Source organism: Streptopelia decaocto, assembly GCF_964273445.1.
Source record: "Streptopelia decaocto genome assembly, chromosome: 3".
In the NCBI taxonomy this organism is placed as follows: domain Eukaryota; kingdom Metazoa; phylum Chordata; class Aves; order Columbiformes; family Columbidae; genus Streptopelia; species Streptopelia decaocto.
In genome coordinates, this window is record NC_138656.1 from 91,508,681 (window position 1) to 91,533,108 (window position 24,428).

The window sequence follows — 24,428 nt, forward strand, 5'->3', positions numbered from 1 at the left end:
TTTTAGGAATATCTTGCATAAATCAAGTCAATAGTGACCTCTCAAATGGAAACTCCAAAACCAACCAGGACAATTTTGGAACATTGTTAATACAATATTGGAAGAAAATGTATGAGTATCTCTGATACAAATACAGTATATAACTTAAGGCAGATTTTAAAAGCCACAAGAGATCTTTGTAGTTACCTTCTCTAGTCCACACATAAAGCTGTATAAACAATGTGAAATAAGAAATTCCTATATCATGCCTATAGCTGAGGTAGATAATATCTTTTTGACAAAGCTAAATAAAATAAAATGTATGTTAAATTTTAAAATTCACTATGGCTCCTTGTGTATACATGTGAAGGCTTAACAGAATTTATACTTGTCAGTATTAATGGAAATTGTATTCACTTATGGAAAAAGTGATGAATGATGAATTAGTTATTTAAATTTTACCTATAAGTTTAAGATAATGCTGTTACTGGAGATTAAGTTCTATAAGAGTAGCAATAACAATAAAAAGTTTGTATCTTGAAAAGATTATAGTCTGGCCTCTCCCAAGTCACAGCAAAAAAAAAATACATATATATAGAAAGGCATGAAATTGATGGAATAAAAGGATGGATGGACCACCCAGTGGATAAGGAATTGGTTAGGTGGTCCCACTCAAAGAGTTATGGCCAAGAGCTTCATGTCTAAGTGAAGACAAGTGATAAGTGGCTTTCCTCAGGGGCTGGTATTGGGACAGACACTGTTTAACATCTTTGTTGACAACATGGACAGTGGGACTGAGTGCATCCTCTGCAGCTTTGCTGATGACACCAAGCTGTGTGGTGTGCTTGACATGTTGAAGGAAAAGGATACAATCCAGGGAGACCTTGACAGGCTTGAGAGGGGGGCCCATGTGAATTTCATGTAGTTTAGTAAGGCTGACATGGGTCATGGCAATCTCAAGTGCAAATACAGGCTGGGTGGAGAATGGATCGAAAGTAGCCCTGAGGAGAAGGACTTGGGGGTGTTGGTCGATGAAAAGTTTGACATGAACCATCAATGTGCACCTGCAGCCCAGAAGGCCAACCATGTCTTGGGCTGTGTCAAAAGAATCATGGCCAGCAGGTTGAAGGAGATGATTCTTTTCCTCTTCTCCTCTCTTCTGAGACCCCACTTGGAGTACTACATCCAGCTCTGGAATACCCAGAGCAAGAAAGGCACAGACCTGTTGGAGTGGGTCCAGAGGAGGGCCGCAAAAATGATCAGAGAGGTGGAACACCTCTCCTATGAAGGAAAACGGAGAGATTTGGGATTGTTCAACCTGGAGAAGAGAAGGCTCCAGGGAGACCTTATTGGGGCTTTTCAATACTTAAAGGAGGCTTATAGGAAAGATGAGGAGACACTTTTTACAAGGGCCTGTAGTGACAGCACAAGGAATAATGTTTTAAACTAAAAGAGAGTAGATTTAGAGTAGACATAGGGAAGAAATTCTTCCCCATGAGGGTGGTGAGGCACTGGAACAGGTTGCCCAGAGAAGTTGTGGATGCCCCACTCCTGGAAGTGTTCAAGGCCAGGTTGGATGGGGCTTTGAGCAACTGCTTTTAGTGGAAGATGTCCCTGCCCATCGCAGGGAGTTTGGAACTAGATGGTTTAATGGGTCCCTTCCTACTCAAACAATTCTATGTTTCTATGAAATGGAAGAACAAACAAGAAAAATTATGACAGACATAAAATTGTTTTTGAACTACTGTTTCTTCATTATTCAAATCAGTTAAATTTAAGCAAACAATGACTCTTCATGTTGACTATGTACTTGCATGCTGGCAGCTTACTTGAAAGCATCATTATAAAATAAGTCTTATTAAAATCCTTGGAAAAAAGCAGATTCTGCAAAATAAACTAGCTAACTAACTAAACTTATGCATTGCATCCAGGCTTACAGTCCTGAGTTGTTTTCTTAACCATGCATATTTGGGATTAACAATCTTTTAATATTCCCTGAAATAGGGTTGAGGGTTATACACACTGAAAATTTAGGGAGTACATGTTAGATGCTTTTAGTTTTTACATTGATATTTTAAATACAAACTCTTGCACTATTCAGCTGTCATGTGACTTAGTTTGAGTCTAGTCTAACCCACAAGGAGCAGAAGAGAATAGTGCATTTTTCTGACCAACTTCCCAAAGACTGTGGGGTTTCTGTTGTTGTCAAATTTTTGTAATTTTTAAGTGGAAAAGAACCAGTTAAAAGGCTTTGGCTTAAGACAGCACAAAACCACCAGGGAAATGCATGGATAACAGAGAAGCCTCTTGATCCATATAATACAGTCAATAAGACTGAAACTCCCAAGGTGGGTCTTAAGGTCCTTGTTTTTAACTTTGTGCCTGTGTTGCCTTTTGGACTAGTAGCATGGGTTTCCGAAGCTCCTGAAATCATGAGGGACTTGGCATCATGGAAGAGGATCTTTCATAAAAGATTAGTGTAGACTCATTTAATTCCAATCTGTAAAGCTGATAATACCTGAGAGTTCCTGATCTCACATATATTTTTAATACGGACTGAAGAAGAACCAATTGCAAGGAACTCTTACTATTAATATAAATATTTTGTGGAGTTTTTTAAAAGTCAAAACATGGATGAAACAAAAATTATTTTAAAAGTCTGAAACATGAGACATACTCTATAACAAACCTTTGAAATATATATTTTTTTTAATAAATTAAGACACAATGAAGCAGGATTTCTTCTTAAAGGATTTTGCAGATTCTTATTCTTACAGAAACATATTTAATTGGGAGCTATCTTATTTTCTTTGTACATGCTCAAACTTGATGCACTGCAGTGTTCTGCACATTTGTATTTAATGTTGGTAAACGCCTGTCATGGAGGCACCCCGAGGTTAGTTTAAGGGACAACAGGGTCCAAAACAAACTTTTATTCAATAAAAGAAAGTGCAGCAGATTGACTGGTGGAAGATGGGGTCTTAGCACTTCAAAGTGACTTGAATACAGGTTTGGATATCAGTTGAGTAAATTATTAAGGGGCAGCAACTAATACAACAGGAGGTCCACAGTGTGCATGTACATGGCTTCACCAAAACAATGCCAGAACCGTCCCTGAGTCCGGGAAGAGTACACACTTGCCTGAACACGGTGTGGGATTATTTTAAAGGGATACATGTACTCGTGTTGAGTATGGAAAGTGTACACTCGCGATTCTGCAAGGATTAATTTATAATACACTCATAATCCCGCGAGGTGAAAATACACGTGCAAATATGCACGGAATATTACACGTGCTTATGTGGAAACATGGGAGGAAAATACACTCGTGATTATGGGAGGAAATAATTTATACACATGCTCGTATTGAGCACGGAAAGTATGCATGCAAATGTGCATGGGAAGTAGATACACTCGCAATTCTGTGAGAGTTAATTTTACTCACACACGTGGTGGCAAGGCAAGCGGAGTCTCTGTTCCAGGTTGGAGGGAAAGCGGCTCCTGGTGGCGGCGGCTCATCTCATAACTCCAAGAGGATCGCGCGCAAGTGGTGCGCCTCAACGAGAATCCTGTTTTTTTATGGCCTGATCAGATCTGACTGTAGGCATTCCAGAAGCTTCTCTGCACCCCCACCCTGGCTGTGGGGTGCCCCTGAAGCTTCCAAACATCCCCCATGCTGGCCGTGGGCGCCCAGCGACTCCCTGGCACCTCTGCGCTCCCTTCTCCTCTCTCTTAACGATCCTGGCCAGTGGGCTCTGGGGTCAAACAAAAGAAGCTGTTAGCCTCAAGCAGCAGAGAGAGACGGAGATGGGTCTACGCCTTCCATATTGAAGGAAGAGAGGAGGAGAAAGGGGGGGGTTTGCATTCTGTCACAAGGTCTTTAGATGATAATATTGTTATTTAAACACAGATACGTGTTTGAGCTTGAAAATGTAATGATCACAAAAAAGAGAAGGATCTAATTTAGATGAAAGGGCAGATTAGGAGTCGGTTACAGTTATTTTCATAATCAAGTATTTATTATTTTTCTGTGTGTTTGTTTACCTATTGAACATTTGTGACAACTTAGCAACCATGTACATATATCTAAGTGCAGAAGTCTATTTAAGAATCTACCCTTTTCAACCCTGCTGGTAAGAAACTTCCATAGAATATAAAAGAAGTGTCATTGTAGGTTCAGTCATGCAGTCAGTGAACAAAAATAAGGCAGTTAAGAAATGTGATTATGGTCTATGAAAGAGATTTCTCTCTTTAAGAGGTGTTCTCTCTTTAAGAGGTGTTTTCAGATTTATTCTTTTGACAAAATGCACCACATGATGTATCACAAAATGTATCTAGGATGATTCAATCATGTCCATGTGCAGAGAGGTGCTTAGTGTTTCCCACTGAAGTAATTCCAGAGGTGCTTGGCACAGCATGTTCTCACAGAGTGCCTCCAACTCACAGAGTCACTGTAAAATCAGTAGTTTCTCTTCAATTTCTGTCTGTCTTAGTGCTAGAAAGGGTGTCTTTGTTTCTAGATCTGTATTTTTTTACTCCAAGACAGCCTGTCACAGTTACAGTGAAATGAAACTTGAAAAGAATTTAAAATTTAGACCTTGCAGTCTCATCAGGTGTTGTCTCACCTCCAGCATTCTCTCTTTTCAAAGTAATTTTCTCTGAATCAAGGACCTCCCCAGAACATAGGATGGCTACAAAGTTTATCCTGAAGAAATTCACCTGTGGAACGTTTTGCAAGGGATGCACAACTGACTTATTTTGTTTAAGCTGTACTTTAATTATCAGTGTTTCTTCACACAAAATATATCTGTTTCCATTTGGAAATTATCAGTTAGAACTCCTTCTGATTCATTTCAATGGACCAACAAGAACATCTGTATGAAATATCCTTTTGTTGTGGTTTATGATCAGTGCCCCATAATGTTTGTAGAGAGGAATGTTGGCTTTATTTCTTTTTAATAATTTTTAAGAGGTTTGTTTTTTTTTTCCAGTAAATAAAGCCAACTTTCTATGAAGATGGCTTATTTTAACCAAAAAGGAAATGTTTGCTGTATTATCTACATGTGCCTTAATTTGTGCAATGCAGTCTGTACATAAGCGGATTTCTCTCTTACTAATGGAATGGATAAACACTTAAAATTTTAATGAAGCATGAGAGCTGGTTTATATTTGTACTAATGTTTGGGAAGGATAATGTTCTTGTGCAGAAATTAGCATTATGAAACTAAAAGTTATGTGTAATTGTTCTACATTGTCTTATGTCCTCTTAGCTGTTTAAGAACATTAAATCTCCACTTGATGAGCAGATAGGACAAAGTAACTAAACTTCTCTTTAGGAAAAGAAAACAAGAGATCAGTAAAGATTAAACTAATAGCTTTAAATAAAAACCATTTATCAAACCAATGTAAGTAGGAGAGGTCTTTTGTTTCTAATCCACCATGTTTTCAGTTTCTATTCTCCCTTTCTTTACAGGGTAATTTACATTTTTCCAGGTGTTGAGAGAACAGAATACTTAAATGCAGATTACTAATAAGAAAAGGCAGTCACAACAGAACAGATTGTGTAGAGGCTGATGTGCAGGAAATAAAGTTTCTGGAACACAGTGAATGAATAACAGTTTCTTTACAGTTTAAGAATCTGATTTCTGTGAAATATCTTGATCCTCATGAAACTAATCTTCTTACAGCAGTTTAACTCATATTCTAGTAATACGGGGAAGAGCAAGATGGAGAATTGAGGCTGCAGCACAGTATTTCATCCATTATCATTAGTTATTTTACATGGAAATAATGGAATTACCTTGCATACACTTATGTTGCAACCATCTTGAATTTCCCTGCTGAGACCATCTTGAAATGTGCCACATTGCTTTTTTTTTTCACAGAACTTCCCAATATGCTACCTTAACAGAGAGTCCTGCTTCAGACTGTGTAGCATGATGGGGCAACATGCTTTTGCTTGGTACTTCAGGGTAGTTTGCACAAGGTTAAATTTACCCATGTGCTTTTATCCAGAATTTTAAGTTACTTCCCTTTACCTCCCCTTCAGCCTGGGTCTACTCATATGTAAGAAATCTCTGAACACAGGAGTCTGCAATGCATTAACGTAAAAATGGAAATACAAGCCTGGCTGTTACAGTATTAAGCTTCTGAGTGCTTGACTTATCAGTAGATATTTTGACAGGAAGCACAGGGAAGTGTCCCAAATAGCAAATGTGAGCGACCAATTACAAGTAAAGTGCAGACTGAGAGCTTTGTAAATGTAAGTGAATTACACAGATAGGACTTCTAACTTTATTACTTCCCTAGCTGCCATGCCCTTATATTATTTTAAATTATATTATTTTAAATTATATTATATTATTTTCAGTAAGATAATTTAAATATAAAGCATTACATCTATTTTACTGGATTATCTGTATGCACCCAGAGATTAATGTAACCCTTTTCTAATTCGTTGGTGGTTTTGCAGATATTTTCTTCTGCCAGCCTAGCTATTTATATCAGTAGACTGACAAATGTTGTCCACAATTAATTACATTGTTCAGAGGTGTTGATCATTTTAGAAAAATCCAAAAGGGACTTTACTGGCTTATTGATGCTGGTTTCCTCATTAACCTCTTTTTGCATGAGATGGGACAGCTCTCTTGACAAAAAATTTAAGATGTGTAGGGTAGCTATGAACTAGATATGCTTGGCTTCTGATTATTTTTATTTCATATAATATAACATTTCATAAGGTATTTGGGTAATATGTTGGAATAATTAATAACTTCGAAGAAGCTGTGAATTGAAAATGTATTATGTAGATAGAAAAATTACTACATATATTAATCTAAATATTTGATTTATTTCTGCAGCTGAAGTCTACACAGCTTTCTGTTTTTGAAAGGGGTGCTGGTGACTGATGAGCACATTCAGCTATCAGCAAGTTTCAGGACTACATATTACATGTATAAATTTGCGCATCTGCTTCGAATGTTCGAAAGTTTAAGTTCAAAAATTTTCTTCCATAAAGAAAATAAAACAAAACAAAGCAAAACAGATTTCCTTGTGGCTAAAGTAATTACCTAGCTTTGAATCACTCCTAGTTTTCTGTTAGTAGAAGCTGTTTGAACTGGACATTTCTGTGTTACACCTTCTTTGTGAAAGAACAGTATTGCATCAGGTTTTTTTGCCATGACTAAAGCATGAACAAAGAGCAAACATTTCCTACCTAATGGTTTCCATACACACTTTATGAGGAAATTTACCAAGGAGCTTTGTCACTGTTGTGGTTTTTTTTTAGTAGCACAGCCATGACTGGCTTGCTGGTTGCTTTCTACTTTCAATACTCTCAGATATAATCAGTGACAACAGTATGACTTACATTTACAATCAGTTTTTGAAGAAACTTGTCATGTTCCACTTTGGCTTAATCTTGTGTTGTGCAGCATGGCATCCTATGAAGTCCCGAGAAAAGAGTCTATAATCCTCAGATAGCTTGTGTATTCTATAAGTTATGGTTGCTACTTCCATGCAAAGTGATCAAAAATTTGCAATATTTTCAATTAACTCTGAAGAGGACTGATTAGTTAATACCAAAGACATATCAGACATGCCAGATATACACCAGCAGGCAGTTAGCAATCATGACAGGTCTGTTGATTACGGAGTTTGAAATAATACAAACTTCAATAACTTAAAATGTATAAAGAGAAGAATTTGGTTTACACATTACAAATCCATTAAATCCCTGCTATTGGTATGCTCAGTGAGTAAACTTCAGGCTATTTTGTGATACAACAAAATTGACTACAACAAATGTTAATTGTTTTTTTATCAGGCAAAGTTGAAACATATGAACTATAATGCAATATATTAGTTGCAGAATATACTACTGCATTCTTCTTTGGGTAAAAATTTCTGTACATTTACATATATATGTATCTCCAATTCCTAATTGCAGAGAAATTTTCTCTGTGATTTTATAAGCTTAAAATGGAAAATGTATTGAGAAATGACATCACCTGAGAATCTTAGACACTATTTCTTTTCAAAGTCTATTTTTAACATCCTCTACACGGCAATTAGGTTTTTTTTCCATTGCAATCAAAATGCTATCATGGTGATTCTGTGAGGTGCCACAGCATATAGATCTTACAATTGCACTTTATTCTAAATAAAGGATCTCACCATTTGAAAGCTTCTATTATCTCTATCCTGTTGCAGCAAATCTATGTCTACTGATCCACTGGATGAACAAGGATGAATTACAAATAGGAGAACAAAGAGAGCAGTTTATGTATACACTGAATTCCCTTAGATATCCCCATCCATTCTCTTCAGTTTAGTGCACTGTCTGCAAACCTCAAAGAAATGCTGTACATTTCCAGGTCTGCTGGATGATTACAGAATTGTAACTTTACAGGTTTATTTGAACTTCTTCGCATGTTGGCCTTCAATTGTCTTGAATGAAAAAGCTACTGTAGGTTGTGAGAGAAGTTTTTCCTGTAAAGGTTGGATGCAAACACTCTCCAGATCTAAAACTTTTGGAAGGTGATAGAAGTCTAGTTCTTAAACTGAAATTGTGGATATAATTGTTAGATGACCCTAAGCCATGGAGGGGAAAAAGGGAGCACAGGCCCAGAGTAATTTTTCTCCATGCTTGCTATTGTGCTGTTTTTTTACCTAGACACCTTCAATCTACCAGAGTTGATTTTATTGTTAGGACTGAGCAAACAATGAGTACAGAAGGACAAAGAAGGTCAAAATACTAAATGTCTCCTGTACCCAAATGAAGAATGGAAAAAGAGACTTGGGCAAAATCAAATGATCACAAGAGACAATAACTGAAAAAAGGAAGGACAGTGAGTGTTGCATTATTGAAAATGACAAATACAAGAAAGCTGGGTTGTGGCATCAAATAGACCATTCCTAGTGTGCCCATTTGTATTGGCCAGTGCACAATACAAGGTCAAGAAAGGTTTTGGCGTGGCACACTATGACTGTCCTAGTCAGTCTCCCTTTGGATAATGAAACTTTGGAACATCAATGTTTTGCTTTAAGAAGCAAATTCAGAATCCTCTGAAGTCCTCTATCAGAACTATATGTGTGCCCATTGTGAAAGGAAGTTTGAAAATAAGTCAATCAAGGCAAGAACTTTCAGAGTCTGAAACAAATAAATTGCATCTTGATAACAGAAATATTTTTATTTTTTTCACTCAAACTCCAAATTATCTAGAATAGCAGAAAAACATATAGAATTCTGAGAATTCTGCACATTTTTGGCAGTGTGGAGGAGTGGGAAATTCTGCATATTGTTATCTTCGTTTTGTCCAAAGAAATCATCCCCTCACCAATTTATCTTTGATAAGCTGCCTCCTTTAGCAATAATTCTTCTTTTCACTATATTTCCGACTTCAGACCTAAGCTTACCACAGACCACTTCTATTCAGTTATTTTACTATCTACCCATACCATGCTTCTTTTGAAAGTCCTTGTGCTAAAGCCAGAGTTCTGAATAATCTGCTAATTTAAATATTCAAGTCTGTACACCAGAACGACACAGAAACTGAGAATTCACCTTATTTTTTCAGTGTCTCTAGTCTTCCTCTAAAGCAGATATGACTAGAGTGGCTGATTGCTTATTCCAGCTTTGCTACCTTCATTCCATATTTACTTATTTCTGTTTATCACAAGTGTTCAGCATCACATTAAAAATCCACTTTCTGTTCAGATTCATTTTACCTTTAGTAACAAACTTTATTCTACATTGTTGTGTTTCAGAGGAGATTTCAAGAGCTTCATCCTTTTTCCATCTTAGAAAACTACTACAGTACAGAGGTTCAATTAATATATCAGCTTGAGGCAGGACAACTTGTACACTGAAGACTAATGTCCCACAAACCATTCATTTGACCTAGTTCTTATTTAAAAAAATAATTTTAGTAGATTGATTTGCAATATGTGTTTTCTAGTGCTTATTATGGTGCAATTAGCCAAAAATGAAATCCAGACCAATAATAAACTTATCCACTTTCTTTGATTTTTACTTCAACGTTAGAGGCTGAATTTTCAAACCTAATTCTTTCTTCCTCTACCCCACTGCCATGTTCCATGGTAGCCTGTTCTTTCTTTTTCTTTTCCTCCCAAATATATCCAAACAAGCAGTTCATATTTACTAATATTTTTAGTTTGTCTTGACAAATAAATATTAGTTTGCATTAATACCCAGGACGCATGGATGTTATTATATACGTTGTTGCTGTAGGTACACTGTCAAGCACAATGCTAGCATATTGTGTGTAGGTTCTTTGCATATTGTGCTTTTTCTGTTTGCTGGAGACTACAACTGATACAGACTGAGATCACTAGAGAAATTAATATTATTTCAATGGACTTAGATCAACTCCATACAATGTTAACCCAAAAATATGTTTTATTTTAGAGGTATTACCCATTATTCTAAGCTTTGTCATTCTTTGTAAAATATGAACAGATATTTTTTTTCTTCTTTATATTTTGATACCTTCCTATCAATGAATTAATGTTTGAACTTTTTTTTCTTTCCTTTCCTTTTTTTTATCTTTTGTTGTCTTTCTTAGACTTATTTTGTTCTCCTTTCCTCTTTTCTCTTTTCTTTTCTTTTCTTTTCTTTTCTTTTCTTTTCTTTTCTTTTCTTTTCTTTTCTTTTCTTTTCTTTTCTTTTCTTTTCTTTTCTTTTCTTTTCTTTTCTTTTCTTTTCTTTTCTTTTCTTTTCTTTTCTTTTCTTTTCTTTTCTTTTCTTTTCTTTTCTCTTCTTTTCTTTTCTCTTCTTTTCTCTTCTTTTCTCTTCTTTTCTCTTCTTTTCTTTTCTTCTCTCTTCTTTCTCTTCTTCTCTTCCTCTCCTCTCCTCTCCTCTCCTCTCCTCTCCTCTCCTCTCCTCTCCTCTCCTCTCCTCTCCTCTCCTCTCCTCTCCTCTCCTCTCCTCTCCTCTCCTCTCCTCTCCTCTCCCCTTTTCCTCTTCCTCTTCCTCTTCCTCTTCCTCTTCCTCTTCCTCTTCCTCTTCCTCTTCCTTTTCCTTTTCCTTTTCTTTCTTTTTCTTTTTCTTTTTCTTTTTCTTTTTCTTTTTCTTTTTCTTTTTCTTTTTCTTTTTCTTTTTCTTTTTCTTTTTCTTTCTTCTTCTTCTTCTTCTTCTTCTTCTTCTTCTTTTGTCTTTTTTTTTTTTTCTTTTTTTTCTATCCTATTTTGGCTTTCTAATATTTTTCAAGGCACAGTGCTTGGGCTTCTGACAATTACAGTTGTTGTTAGCACTCCTTTTCTTCTTGTGCTGAACCAGCATGAGCCACACCAGCTTTCTCAGCAGGTGGCTGCTGACTTGTACTGCTATAAAATCATGGCTTTCCAGTTAGTCAATGTTAGAGGAGGAAAGTTGCCTTGTGACAGTTTTAATGACCTACATTGAACTGATACATTTGGGTGAAGAAGGCTTGTGCATCACACAGCTGATTAAGAATTGCGCAATCTATAATTCTATTGTACCAGAGAGTGCCAAGTGACTCTTCATGTTGGTAAATGAGGACAATATATTTAGCAGCATGGAAATTCACGTTTGAGGCTCCTTTTTTCAGTGTGTTATGGCTACTGTATTTTTCTCCAAAATCTGATATGTCTGAGTAAATATAAGGATACCAGTAATGTACATATGAAACCCAGGAGAGTACCAAGCTGCTCTTTATCTGTATTTTCTGACAATAAATCATTGACATTTTATTAGTTAACATTAGTTAGGAGTATTCTAAAGAAGTGACTCAAATATCATGGCTTAATGGCTCTCAAAGCAGTCTGCTGGAGAATATCTTCAGACTTCAAAATATATTTTTAGAAAAAAAAAAAGCTTGTTTATTTTTATGTTAAGAAGAAATATTATAAAACTATCTCCTGCATAATTTTATGGTACATTATCAGACTACTTTGATTACATTAAAATCACTGACTTAGGTAATGATATTAGGATGCCTAAGTTGTACTTTATTCCCTTTTTTGTCATGATAGGACTGGGGCTTGGATGGAACAACTCACCCATGTAAAAGTGGGCATGGCATTGGGTAAGAGATGTATGGGGATAATCACAAGGGATTTTGTCTGAGTTACAATACATGGTAAATTGTATGAGGTTTTTTTTTATGTGTACAGAGGAGTAAGAGAGAAAAAAAAATTGTTCCAAAAAAAAAGGTCATTTTATTTCAATTGCAGAGAAAAAAGATAGAGTGTTTTTTAACACAGAGAAACTATTTGTTCTTCCTTTGTTCCTAGTGGTAGTCCTTTCCTGACATGTAGAGCAGATTGTAAAGTTACATACTAGAAGTACTGAAATCCCTATTTGGCCCTTCTTATTCAAGGAAAGCTGTCACTGATTTCAATGGCAGTTCTGCCTGATTAAAGAGAATTGAATAGGGCCCTGAAGCAATGGCGTTTTGTCCTTGTCTTTGCTCTTCTGGCCTTTAACCATTACTTTTAAAGAGCTTGAAGCAATAGTGGCACCAGCAGTGTTTCAAGGGAACAAGCAAAATGATAAAAACCAATGTCATGAGTTGTTTTGAGTGCTAGTACACGAAAAGATGTGTATCATATAGAAAGAACTGAAAAAGGAAGAATGCATAGAAACAATTTTCAAGTGTCTGTAGGGTTTTAAATATATAAGACATCAACATATAATAAAAGTATGTAAGCTTTGTTACTACTTCTCTTTATACTCATAAGAATATGCTAAGTGGAACACCATAAAGGTGCTCATTCCAAGGTTATAACCACTGCATTGCGATCTCCATCCCAATATCAACAGATCAAAAATATGAGAGTTTGTGGGGTTTTTTTTAATTGCCACACTGGAATTACTGAGTAAAATGCCAGTTACACTGTTGTATATAAAGATCTGAGGCAGGAATTGTTAGAAGTAAAAGCATAACTCATCACAATATTAACTGAGAAATATGATTGAATAAAGGTGGTTAGAAATATATTGAAATTTTCAAGGTTCAAACACAAAGGTCCACAGCAGTGAGACTGATATGACTAAATAGAAAAACTTACAAAGGACTCCATCACTCTATAGTACTTTTGTAGTCAAGTAAAAAATAACTGCTTTTAGGATATGATTAAGATTTAGATCTCTGCTTCCAGGTAGAAGTGTCAATATATATACAGAAAGGAAGTTATGCTGACTAGCTCAGAGATAAACCATGTACATTTGATCAGATGAATATGTTTAAAATACATATATTGTTGTATATAGGTGCAGAATCATAACTACTGGAGATGATTTGATCTTGGATAGTGGGAATGACTGCTAAAAATATATAAGTGATATATCAAGCAAGCTTGTTCCTTCTCCTCTTTTTCTTCACTCCTCCAACAAATCAAACTCAGCCTCCAAAGTACCTGGCGCAGGAGATTCCTAGTTCCAGATCTTACCTTACAGTGATCTTCCCTGCAGGCTAGCTAATATTTATTGGACAAAGTACTGTTCTTGCCTTCTGGTTCTTGCCTTCTGTTAGAATTATACATTCAAAACTTTGTATCAATATACTGAAAATGAAGCTAAGTCTGTTGTTTTTTTTTTGTTTGTTTTTTGTTTTTTTTTTTGTTTGTTTTTTTTTTTTTTTTCACTGAAAAGAGAGAAAACACATGAAGCAGAGGGTTAAATCAACCTTATCCTGTGCACTTTCTTCCTCTTTTGGGCTCTGTTGTTTGTTTGTTTGTTTGTTTGTTTGTTTGTTTTGTTTTATTTTGTTGTGTTTTTTAAAAAAAGAAAAGTGTTAAGAAAATCTCCTTGGTACTATATCTACTTGGGAAGATCTATAAGGCAAGCCTACCATGTTTTGGTTCCCCCCCCGCCCAGTCCTAGTCTATTTACTTTAATATACATTCAGCTTTCACTTGAACCTTTTATCTGATACTCTCTTACAGACTCCAGCCTCTTAGACATATCTGTTCTGTTTAGACAAGAGGCATAGATCAAAGGTCCTGATTGTGGAAGATAATGGAAAGCTATTTTGACAGGATGAAACCAAATAGGAAATAGAGTTCCCTGAAGGATACCTTATTCCCACAACAATTTTGCCTTTTCTTGAAGGATCAAAGAAGACAAACCAGCACCTATATGAGCTAGACATGCTTCATACATTCAAGCAGGAGACTATCACACAAATAAGTTTAATGTATTTGGTATTCAAATAAATACTACACCAAGATTCCCTGACTTTCTTTAACATTTGGCAGATCTAGCAGAATGCTGTATTCTGACCTTGTCTTCCTCTACCACAGCTTTTATGGGTGTCTGGATGATCCCATCAGATTAAGCTATCCTGAGTCAATTTATTTCCACCTGTATTTTTCATGCAGCCATTTTTCAGCAAACCCATAAAAAGAAAAAATAATTCACTCACTGTAGCATGGATTCATGTTTCCCAAATCATATATAACCATTCACAAAGCTGGTTGCAATTTATAGACTGGTATGTTGTGGGTAACATTATTTCTACTAGAAGAATGTTTTTATGTAGCACCTAGTAGAATATGGTTAACAATGAATTGCTTAGCATTTTGAGTAATTTTAGCAAAGGAACAATTTTATCACTTTAAACTTACTTGAGATTAATGTTTCCCCTGCAGACCTTTTTTATGGCTCTGCTCATAAAATCATTACGTATCTTCTTGACTTACCTCTCTAGCTTTCTTTTTATAGTTAATATGAAGTAAAATGAGGTGAATTAAGAAGATGCATTCCTCAATGAAAAATTTGAAGGTGTTAATGGAACACATTCTTAAAAAGCTCTTTCAATTGAAGGTTTTTTAATGGACCTGTTTTGATTAGAATTCGTTGTAGAAAGTTGTCAAAAGACTATGCATTTCTGATCTCCTTAAGTTTTTTGATGGATATTGCTATCACCTGAGGCTTAAGCTGTGTCTTAAAATATTCTTAGAACTTCCACATGCTCGGTGTATAGAACTAATCATCATTGCTGTACATTTTTGGTTAAATACATATATCCGTCATAATTTTATTTAACAGTTTCAGATTTCTACAGGCTCCATCTAGAAAATCAAACCTGGAAGGGATAGCTTAATTCACTGAATTTAGCTCCTGAATCTAGCATTAAAAACTATTATCCTTCCCATAAACACAGAAATCTCTGTGTTAAAAGCAGCTGTTTTTTTGCCTTTTGTTTGTTTGTTTGTTTGGGTTTTTTTGTTGTTGTTGTTTTTTTGTTTGGTTCATTTTGGCACTGTTTTATTTTGGTTTACATTATTATCTTACTTCTTTGTGGCGCACCTACAACTCTTAGATTTCATTCACTAGGTTAAATGAGCCAAGTTTCTCTTCTCTTCTCTCGCAAAACACACTTAAGCTCCTTGGTTACATTATTTCTTTCTTTCTTCTACTTGATTCCCTTTGACTTTTTTTTTTTTTTCCCCTCAAACCTGCTTGACCAGGACTGTATCCTGATGAATATATTGATAGCAGTAGTATTTCCTTAATTCTACTCATAAATTTTCAACTAATGCATCTTACATTTGCATTTCTCTTTCATAGATAGAAAATGCTGGTAGTTCAAAGGCATACTATGATCAAACTCTTGTCCTTTTCTTCCTTCTCAATTTTCAGTTGATAACTCTGCTGACAAAAAATTTGCTTATTAAACACAAAGTGTATGACTTCGCATCTGTGCTACACACATTTCATTTCATTTATATTACCACAATTCTCAAGGTCATCAAGTTCTTTTTACAATATCCCTTACCACTGCTGGATTATGTTTCCAACATTGTGTCTTTGAAAACTTCATTATTATGTTTCTAATATCCGTGCCAATATGACTAATGGATTTACTAGATAAGATTGATCCCTGAGCTGATCTTTGGTCTGCTTGTAACCAGTCTGGTACTTTTACTCTTTACTGTTATCTGTTTACATCCTGTCTGTTACAAGTTGTTTATTCACTCTACACTTCCTCTATTAATATCTCATATTTTTTCCTCATATAAAACTAATATTTCCCTTGTTGAACCACGTTAAACACTTTACTGAAATTCATGTTGATGGTGTTTATCATCATCTTTTTTTTCCCCAGAAAAAAAATAATGTTACTGAAAAATGTTATGATAATAATGTTATACCAATCTGTCATAATTCGCCTTTACGAATTTATGTTGCACTTTCTCCCAGCTTCTACATACTTCCGTGTGTTGCCATCTTCTTTAAAGTCTTTTATATAGTCCAGGATTTTGAGACTTACTGAGATAAAACTTACAGACATAAAATGGCTTATATCATAATTCTCCTGATTACAAGTGAAGGTACAAAGTTTTCAGTTTTTCCATCTTATAATACCTTCCTAACATCATGAAATTACAAAAATCATCTGCTGTCAAGCCTGAAATTACAGTTTTGTATCACCTTCAAGACTTTGGTGCCTTTTCTCTGCTCCTCTTGGCAATCTCTGTGTCTGCAAGTGACTTGCTCTTGCTATTGCTGTGATACTTTCACTTGGCCATATATTGCTAGTTCTGGTCCTTTTTTTTCTCAGGACATATGATTCTTTTCTAGCAGAATAATCAATCTTCCCCTGCCTCCAGAGAAGTTCACTTAATCTAGAAACTCTCACTTTTAAAAAAATGGAACATAGAAACTGATAAGAAAGAAATAAGACAAATCCATTCCACTGCAATATACATACTTGATAATATTATCACATTTATCTTTAGAAAACTCCAGGTATCCTTGAAAAATCAAGCTCTGTTACTCCACATTCTCAATGACTTTAGTTACCATTTTGCCTTATCAAACATTTTCTCTTCTAAGTTTGAACACTTTGATTTTGACTTTATTGTAATTTGTTCCAGTGTTCTTAATACAAGTTCATTTTCACTTATTAGCCATTCAACTCTGCACTGTCACTAAAACACAGGGACAGTGAGTGTGTATATATATATATATATATATACTAAATATTGTTTACTGAGTATTTGCTGAAGAACTGTGTAGGTTCTGTTCTCTGTGAATATCTGGGCAATCTTTGAAAATATTTCTCAATTTGAAATTTAATTAAAAGAAGGTATAAATTTAAAAGCAACTTCTTAAGCTTAGTTGGGAAATATCTTCAGCTTTTCACAGAGTTTTCCAGATGGATTTCTCTCTCTTCCATACTATTATGTATTTTGTGTCTATCTGTTTCTCCTCTTCAGAGCAACCATATTATTGTGCAATTCCTTTGTTTTTTACTAGTTAGGTCAGTCTTTGCATATATTACTTAAGTGAACATATATGTTTTTACTTGATAAAGCTTATTTGGTTACAGAATGTTCTTGGATAGCTGTGCTCAAAAGAAAGAAAAGAGCACTCACAATGTGAATAAAATGTTCATATTTACATAAGTACATAAAATGTTCTTAGCATAGGACAGGTGTATTATGAAGTAACATAATATTAATAATGACACCTGTGCTACAGACACCTGTGCTTGAAAGACCTGAAGGCTGTTTCAAATTTAAGTCCCAGTGGAAAAAAAAAAAAAAAGCAAAAGCAAGAGGAAAAGAAAAAGCAAGAGGAAAAGAAAAAGAAAAAGAAAAAGAAAAAGAAAAAGAAAAAGAAAAAGAAAAAGAAAAAGAAAAAGAAAAAGAAAAAGAAAAAGAAAAAGAAAAAGAAAAGCTGTCCTGTAGCACTCTGTGAAATAGGAGGTGTCTATGCTGGTAGGACTTGAATGTCCAATATGATGAACTCTTCATCCATTTAACTAAACAGCTGCTTACAACTGGAGTTTAAAAAAGCAACAGATAATGATGAGAAGTTTTCCACATGTGTAATTGCAGCAAGGTGTTGGAAGACAAATTAAAAGATGAGAATTTGTCATGGAAAACTCATCTAGAAGGATATGTATGAGTTTAATTATATATAAGGAAAACCATTGCTAGTAATATTTGGATTCAAGCTGCTGGATGACTGAACTCTTTATCTTCCCATTTGATTAGTTGCATGTCAATACTTTTATTTTTTGTTTGTTTAAATAAAGGGTGAATCTTCTGTCAAGGCGTAGGAATATTTTGAAGAGGCAGATGTACTTTGGAGGAGCTAAGTATGACTAGCAGATGACAAATCCAGCCTTTGGATTGCACAGCTAGAGCAAGAGCTGAAAGGCTTGAAATAAACAGCTACATCTCCTGCTTCATCTGTCATTCACATCTGGGATGTGTAATACTCTGTGGGAGATGTTCAGCTTCACGTTCAGATGATGGGCTAGCCTTGTAAATGCATGCTGATGTTCAGGATGATTTAAGCAGACATCTAAGGTATACTGAAGATAAGATTTATGAAAGGTCATAGGAGAGGGTGACTTGACATTGTAGAACAGCCTGCCATAGCAGAAAATACTGACTTAGCCATTTAGTCACTTTTTACAAAAGGTTTATGGTAAGCACAGACAAATAGGACAGAAACAGGAGCAATAAAAAGAAAAATATCTAGCTTTTGGAAAAGAAACATACTTAGTGAAATGACTGCATTAACATCTTTACTTGTCTAAAACTCAGCTATCAGGGGTTTAACAAGCTCTAGAATAAAATTAAGTCTCAGTAAATAGGCTAGAAATACTAAGACTGTCTAGGTTTTGGGGGGTTGTTTGGTTTTTGTGTGTGTGTGTTTTCATTTGTATGTTGTTTTTTACTTGATTTTCATACTTTACAGATATGTAGGAGATGCTTGATTTGTAAGAAAGTCAGGAATATCAGTGTACTTTTAATATAGGACATTACTAGTCTTATTAGACTGTCTGGACAAATGAAGAAACATGTTCTGTATTTGACAGAAATTTACTTCTCTGTGTTATTTCAACTAAAGCATAGCATTTCTTCAGTGCAGACTTTTTTGGCAAGCTTCATGAGCTTTCACATTTTTTTAAGTTTTAGTATTCAGTGAACTAAAGAGGAATTGATTCACTTTTTCATTGGAGGTAAGATTAGTAACTTTATATAGTGGCTAACAAAGAACAGAACATCTTATAGTCTTTCTTGAGCTCTGTTTTCAATGTGAGAGCCATAGAGATTTAGTTGCTTCCTGAAACAAGGATTTCTTTCAATATTACTGCTGAAAAAAAAAATTACTTAATGTTGAGCTGGCTGCTCACTCACTTCGATACCCTAACTACCTTATGGGGTGTTGTCTGGTGTCTTCTAACACTTCATGGGAGTTATTAGGATATAGACGTTCTTTATAGCTCACGTGGACCTTTTAGTTTGCAGGAGAATAACCATTATATCTGCCATTCAAATAACTGAGAAGTCAAAATTTCAACTGAAAACATGAAAACATTCAGGGCCAGAGTCTGTACTTTAAGACTGTTAAGAGGCTAGGTGACAGCTACTGATAGAAGATTAGCATTATTGAGGATTCTTTCTAATCATTCTGGCTGGCGACTTTTGTCAATTCTGTGCCAGTATTCATAAATTCTCTTCAAAGAAAACAAAGGGGATCTCTAAAATTCTTCCTATTTTCGTGTTAGGAATATGAAAAAGTAAGGGAGAAAGAACCTCGACGGCTACTTTTCAAGTTCTACTTGAACTAGGTAAGGTAAAAAAAAACAAAACAAAACAAAACAAAGACCTGGTATCTAGGTATCTACTGTTTCCTCTAAATTATAAGATTTCTACATATTATGAAATGCCACAATGTAAAACATAAAATTGCAGCATGTTGAAGTGCTGAAAAGCAACACTTGAAAGTACTTTTATTTATCATATGTATTAATGTAATTTATAGGTTAGGAAATAGTTGCAATGTCCAATAATATAATATGCTTCATAAGCAATTCAACAACACAAGTATTTCCTCTTGCAGCAGAAAACAAAACAAAAGGAATATCTGACATAAATCCTGATGGTAATTTCTATCTTCTAATTCCTTTTTTTGCAGTCCAGTGCTTCCATTTCAATAAGAATGATATCATTATATCATTAATTATAATATCCAATGTCTTATCCGAATGAAAAGTCAGTATATTTTCCCAGGGGGTGTTATTCTCTAGAGGGTATGTTTAACGTTCAGAAACATTTTTAAGAATACGGTATTGAAATAGTACTATTTGGGAATTAATGATTTACTATGTATATATTTATGACTGAATAGTGGGTTTTCTTTATTTTTTTTCTGTGTTTTGTACACACTGTTCATGTTTATGAATGTGTTGTCTACAAATATTAGCACATTGAAGGGAAACTGAAAAGAGAAAAAATCTGTTATTCTAGCTCTTTGGGGTTGAATACCCAAAATATATCTAGTCAGGCCTTAGAAGCTGTGGGTAATAATGATGAAGTACCCTACTAGAAATATGGATTTCTTTACAAAGTCATCTTCACTTCTTCCATTGTATTCATTTCGGTATAGCAACACTACTGAATTAGGATTTCCCATTAGTAAAGTTAATGGCTGGACAATTTATCTTCATGCACTGATGGATCTGAAAACTAGGTGCAAAACCACAGGGCTATCTTTGTTAATTAGAAGGAAGCAATCAGACATAATAACTGTATGTCAGAAAGTGTTAAAAATTATCCTTAAGAAACTCTTTTAAATGAATGAAATAAAAAAAAAAAAAAAGTAAAACAACATAAATTTCCTTATGACCTTTCTAATTTAGAATTGGGTGTTGGAACACTGATGGTAAAAACATAAATAACTACATGAGTAGTAGTGTGAGACTCCTAAAATACTTGTGCTTAGTGAGAGGACTTAATGACAAAGACAGTCTGAAATAGAAGCGAGTTTGCATTTTCCATTTTTTTTACTGTTTTGCTGCCACATGAGCTCCAGTATTTGATCTCTATCCAGGCTTAACTTTATTCAAAATTTTTTTTACCTTCTCCCCCACAGCAACACAGGGGGATGGAAAATGGGCATTGCAGTCAGTTTATCATGCTTTCTCCCTGCTGCTCCCTGCTTCCTCTGAGAAGGAAGGACTCCTCACACTCTTCCCCTTCTCCAGCGTTGTGTCCCTCTCCTGGCAGACAGTCCTCTGTGAACTTCTCTGAAGTGAGTCCTTCCCATGGGCTGCAGTTCTTCACAAACTGCTCTAGCATGGATCCATTCCTTTGGGTGTAGTCCTCCAGGAACAGCCTCCTTTGAGCATCCATCTGCTCTCGCATGGCATCCTCCATGGGCTACAGGTGCATATCTGCTCCACCATGGACCTCCATGGTGGGGGGACAGCTGGCATCACTATGGTCTGCGCCACAGACTGGAGGGGAATCTCTGCTCTGGTGCCTTGGACACCTCCTCCCCTTACTTCTTCACTGACTTTGGTGTCTGCAGAGTTGTTTCTCTCACATATTCTCACTCCATTCTTCTGAGGATTTAAATATTACTATTTTTATTAAAAGATTGTTGCTAGATAACAATTCAATGGAATATGCTCATATGATATGCTTATTTGTGACCTCAGTCTATGGCAGAGCCCTCACCTATACAATTTTTTCCACTGCTAGTTCTATTAATAAATTTGACATGGACTGAATGGGTATAGGTACAGAATTTAGTTTTCTACCCCTCAGTCTCACATGACAGTGTGTGAGCCTTATGCTGCAGCTCCCCGTGGTGCAAATAAAGTGTAATTCTTTTCTGGAGATGACAGGAAAATGTTTTAATGAGCATGCAAATTCACCTGTTTACACAAAGTGAAGAAAGGCAGTATGGCAGAGGGAGCTCTGACAGCAGTGGGTAGAACAATAGTGTTACAAACATGTCAAATTTGAAAGCAGCTACATTAACAAGTCAATCTCAAGCCAGTAACCTCCTTTGGGAAGTCTTTCTGAATAGAGAAAGTGCAGTTAGCAGTCTAGCTGTGTCACTTCTCATTTATACTTTCTTTTAAACAGCCTGCTTGGTCAAAAGCATCCTCATTAACTTTCTGTTTTCAGTATGCATTTGTTATAGCTGGTTTACTCCATGTGGTTTAATATGTCTGCTTTTAATCCATTTCTTGACTTTGCAATCAAAACAATAGCTACAATGAAGAATTTTGCTGAACATTTTCTAAAAGTGTGTGATGTGCGTATCTCCTTTGTCTAGGTTGACAGCCATATCCTCTGAGAATTCCAATGTGTTAGTGAGTCTTTACCTCCCTTGTCTCTCCTTAGGCCATTTTGAAACAATGACATTATGTTGGCTACTCTCCAGTCCTCTCAGATTTCACTTGATCTATTTTGAAGTGCAGAAGTGTATAAAAATGTCTGCCAAAGCTTATTCAATTTCTCCCCTTACTTCCTTAACCCTTTTGAACATACACTGTTTGGTCATGGTCCTATCAATTTTAAAAGCCATTTCACCTTATAATAACCATACCTGACACACTCTGTACATATCCTAATTCCTAATCGTCCATCTCCATATATCTGATTTCAGAGGTAGTCAAATATCTAATCTCATCTTTTATAACAGCATATATAACCGTTGTTTAATGTATCCTTAATCCCCTTATACTCTTTCTAAGGGATAGGTTGCAACGTTGAAGTTTCTGGGCTAGAGAATTAGTTTTGATTCAGAATTGCAATAAATTTTCAGTTTCTTTCCTGCTCTAAGGAGGAAGTAGTCTACAATTGCATTATAGCTCTGATAGTTATTTGCTTCTTCATGACAACTCGCTGGCCCAGAGACAATGTTCTCCTCAATGCCCTGCAGTCTGCAGGTTTGCAGCCCTGTCAGGGAAGAAAGAAGTGGTTTATATTTCTTTGCCTTTCTACATGGGTATGTCAGAATCATCATTATTAGCTCTTGAAAGGACTTCAAAAAGCTGTGTAGACCCCCCTTCTTTTCCCAGGGTAAAATCAGCTATACCAAAGCTTGTTTGTGTGTCGTGGTTGAGACGGACAAACGACATAGAACAAGTTCTTCCAGGATGAAAGTAGTAGATGCCATTTATCACCATAAGTGCATTTTTATACAGTTTTACCAATTAATGTGTCTCTTCATTATTGGTTACAAGTTACAGCAGTAACATGTCATTGGCTATTTTTGCTATCATCAATGTTACTCTTCTACTCCCTTCTCTCTCACGGGTACATCCTTAACATCTAGGGATACTTCTTTAATCCCAGCTTCCTCACAGGTAGGCCTTCATATCTTCAAGGCTAATTTCTGTTCCCATGCCCTCCGTAAGGGAATCCACGGACCCACCCTAGTCCCCCACATTTGTGTTATCTATTCTTAATAGCCTTCAGTCATGGAGATTCCATAACCTCCTTGCACAAGCTCTTCAATGCTTATTTAAATTCTAGCAGTCCAACCTTGGCTTAATTTTATTCTATAATTCTTAGCAACAAAATTAAAAAAAAAAAAAAAAAGTATGCTACTTCACACATTACAGAAATTTAAAAACCTCTTAACGCTTCTGCATGTGAGAAACTGACGATGCCTAACAAAAGTTTAGAGATAGAGCCTGGGGCTGATCCTAAACACTTATGAGATCTATTTGATGCGAGCTGTCCCACTGAAATCAAGATGACAGCTGATTATAAATATATTATATTGTCATCTAACAATGTTTTTTAGCTGTGAAAGTTTTCAGTATTGAGCACTATGCTAATTTTGAGGTACTTTTATGAATACAGCACTCATCCTAGATGGATCATGTGCAGCAAGTGAGAGTAGAGCCTCTGAATCTAACAGCTGTTACTATCCAAGTCACATTCTTAGCTATATCCCCTTGCAAGCATTATTAAATTAGGAAATCTCTGTATGTGTCTTCTTTTTCTGATTGCTGGACAAAGCCCGAAATGATGTTGACATGACCACTTCAACCTAATACTACATGTTTAAAAAAACAAGCCATGGTCCAGATACAAGTTGGTATCATATAATGGTCAATATCAAATAACAATCCACTGTGAACCATCACAGTCACAGAACTGTCCACTGAGCTAAAGGTTCACCTAAGTTATTTCCCTGAGATCACAGGCTGAAGCTGAATACTTGTACAGGGATGACAAGACACCTGGCAAATGTTGACTTTTTACTCTGCAGTAAAACTACTCTTTTCCCAAGAACTTCTGCTTGAGTTTAGATGCAGTGAAGTTTTCTAAATTAAAAATATAAATAATAGAATTCAAATACTGCTTGTGGCAACCCACTTCTGCTGAATGTGTCAGTCATACTGTGGCCATTTTAAAGACCATTTTTAAGATAATTTTTAAAAGCAGAAAATTTATCTTGGAATTTGGCACTTTTAAAATATGCTAACCATTTATAAGATTTGCCTCTGCCTCTTACATTAAAGATTGTAATGGTTACTGAGCAGGCAAGCCATGACATTCCTTTAATAAGATAAGAAGAAGAAAATAGAATAGAATCATAGAATCATTGATTTATATCTACGATAACCATGACCTAAATTCTTCTTGTTCCTTTTTCTGATGACAGCTGACAAATCTTTTTTTAAAACTTT